Source organism: Crocodylus porosus, unplaced genomic scaffold (assembly GCF_001723895.1).
Source record: "Crocodylus porosus isolate Cpor-Errol unplaced genomic scaffold, CroPor_comp1, whole genome shotgun sequence".
Taxonomy (NCBI): Eukaryota; Metazoa; Chordata; order Crocodylia; family Crocodylidae; genus Crocodylus; species Crocodylus porosus.
The window spans coordinates 711371-714749 of record NW_017728952.1 but is presented as its reverse complement, the minus strand read 5'-3'; positions in this window follow the sequence as shown (position 1 = coordinate 714749).

The window sequence follows — 3379 nt, the reverse complement described above, 5'->3', positions numbered from 1 at the left end:
GCCGGGCCCGGGCCGGCGCCCGCGCCTGCACCCGCAGTGGACCTAGGCTGTCGGTCGGCCGGCCGGCCGGGCAGGATCCCCGTGCCCGGGCTGCGCGCTGCCACACGGCACGGACACACCCCCACGCACATACGCCCGTCAGTAATACACCCCTCACACACATACACAGACCCCTCACACGTGCAGTCCCCCAACACACACCGATCCTTCACACGTGTACACCCAAACACACAAGCACCCCCCAGCAACGCACACTGACCCCTCCCAACAATACACACCACACAGACCTCTCACACTCATCACACCCCGGAACACACCCCCAGAGGCACCTCACCCCCCACACAGACTCTTCACTTGCATACATCCCCTTCCCCCAACAAGCCCCTCACTCTCAAACACCCCCACACATACATCACAGGCCCCTCACTCACATATTTCTCACACACAGGCACCCCAATATGCACCCCTACACACACACACACACACACACACACACACACACACAGAGCCACTGCCTGTAGTGGGCAAGACTGTCCACATAGCCTGCCTGCCTCCAGCCCCTCCTCTGTGCCCATGAAGTTTTGGCTATTTCCCATTTGTAGAGTATAACAGCTATGGCAATTAGGAAGATTTTAGGCAAGTCCTCACTGAGGAGAAATGACTCAGATCATGGGGTGAGCCATTTCCTTCCCTCACACCCAAGGCATTGCTACAACATCATCAGGATGAAATTGCAGAGTTCATTCACTCCCGCATAACTCGTTCCCGCCTCTTACCCTATCACAACTTGGAAATGCAGTGCCCCCACTGCTCAGACCTTGATCCAGCAGACAGCAAGCCTGCTGACCTTCACAGCATATCTGTTTTCCTGGCTTTTAAAGGAAAGACTGAAAGCATGCGGGCCTGGTTGATGGGTGACAAGACACCATTTTAATTCTAGACCTTTGCAAGGCAAACAGTTCTGCTTTAATCACATTCCTCTACCTCAGTAAACTGTTCCTTCCTAGTACATACTTGGGGGAGATAGATTTCCATGTATCCAGAGCAGGGGCTGAGCACCAGAGGTGTGATGGTGGAATACTACTGGCCTGATACAGCCAGCTTATTTGGGTTTTTTGTGTGCCAACAGTTTCAAAGTTTCCAAAGGCTGGTGAGGGAGGCCTCGGAGCCAGGAGCACAGAGAGGAGGCAGGAGAATCGGAGCACTAAGGACAGATCACTAGGATTGGAGCTACAGGGAAACGTTCAGGGACAGGTGGAACTGCTGTAGAAGAAAAGAAGGTGCTGCAAAACAATAAGAGTGCAAAAATGTTAGCGAAAAGCTGTGATGTGGGGCAGGAGTTAATTTGGGGAGAAAGACTGGGACTGTGACATTCTGGAGGACTTTTGGAGTGAAGTGTGGGACAAACAGATGGATACCTGGAACTCAGAAGCTCTATCAAGCTCAACATTTACTGAGATTATTTGGATTCATCTTATGTGCCTGAAGAGCTGGGTATCCAGGAGAAGACTGCAGACTGTGATGGAATGGAGCAGAAAGAGAACATAAGGTTCCCTGGGAGGAAACAGGGGTGTCTGACTGAATGGACACTAAGGGAGCAGATGCATATGAGAGAGGGTATGAAGTTAGGGAAGACAATGTTTGAGCAGCCATGGGAAGAAGAAAACTGCCTTAATTATGCACACATACCACCCACTGGAGTGCATTTTTTCCATGACAAATCACACATACAATTTCAGTGCAGTTCCTTTAATTTAGGTGCTGGCATCCCCTAACAAGATCATCTTTAATACAAATCACAAAAGTTACTTTTCTTTCATTTCAAAAACCTCTAATTGGTCTAAAAAGGATGTTGTGCTGACATGCGTTAATAATTCTAAACACTTCTCAGCTCTTATTACAGAGCAAGGCCTCACAAGCGTACCTGAGGAGGTAGTCAGGTATCATTTCCCCTCTCTCTCAAAAACAGAAGGTAATTGAGAAACCAAACTCCAAGAGGTTACACAAGGTCAATTCTGGCAGAGCTAGAGTCTTCCCAGGCCTCTTACAAAGCAGACCACAATCTTATTCACTTAGCCATACTGCCTCTCACAATGAATATACCGAATCCAAGGTTTTGGTGATGCTCTGTGCCAGCGGAAGTTAGAGTATTCCTAAATATCCACCTTTAAGTTTTGTTGACACCCACAGATGAATGAGTGCAATAAATGTAAAGACATCCTTAACAAGTTAACTAGCAGACCTTGTTTCTGTCCGAGAGCCAGGAGTCATTATTCCCAACACTGTTGCAGTATAACAAATGCTTTTGTAATCCACTTGAAAGAAACATGGGTCACCTTCCAGGGGACAATAGCATGCTATTGTCACTCTTGATTATTTCTTTATCTTAAGTGGAAATTGGAATGAGATAGATTTTTTTTTATTTTTATTTTTTTGTAGAAGGCCTGGAAGGGAGCAAGGAGGTACCTCCAGTATCAAAGGGAGCTCAACATCACTGGAAATTTCAGTTTAAATTTATTATAGAATTTTATAGTTTTAAAGGAGTGCCAGAATTAAGGTTATCATTGCAATTTAAAAAGTAGAATGCATGGATTATTTCAGTGTGCAACATCCACTCCCCCACCCTATCAACAGTAGTGGGTTTAGCAATTCAGTGCAACCCGTGTATGGCACCTATCAGGACAGCAGACTAAGACCCCAGTGGAGTGGCAGAATGGGTCCTTACAACCTGCTAGACACCAATTATCTGTGATCAAACAGAGCTGAAATGTAGAAAGATTCACCTGAGTTAGGAAACAATCTGGTGTAGTCACAGGAACAGGTTAAAAAGAAGTCAATTCAATAACACCACTAGATTTAAAATAAAAAAATAAATCCAGCAGTAACTGCTGTCTTAGAATTTTAAATACTGGCAGATTTTATATCTGAAGCCTTTAGACCTTCTCAAATACAACACCACAGACCAGTGGTTTTTGATGTAACAATAGGATGCAGTTTTTGTCATCTTTCACAAGTAGGTTCCAGCTGTCTGACTAACTGAAAAATACTATCTAAAGGCAATTAAGTTCCTGACTCATCAGCAAAGAGATGCATTCAGGCTCACCAACTTGGATTTGGGCTTTGCTCCTTAACAGTAATGGAATACAGAAGCTGGATGTTTACCCAAACAGAAAACAGATTGAGTCTGGCTGGAAGAGCAACTGCAGGGGAGACAGGAAGGCTTTAACAGCTATGTCATCACTGATTCATAGATTCATAGATGCTAGGGTCGGAAGGGACCTCAATGGATCATCGAGTCCGACCCCCTGCATAAGCAGGAAAGAGTGCTGGGCCTACATTACCCCAGCTAGATACACATCCAACCTTCTCTTGAATACCC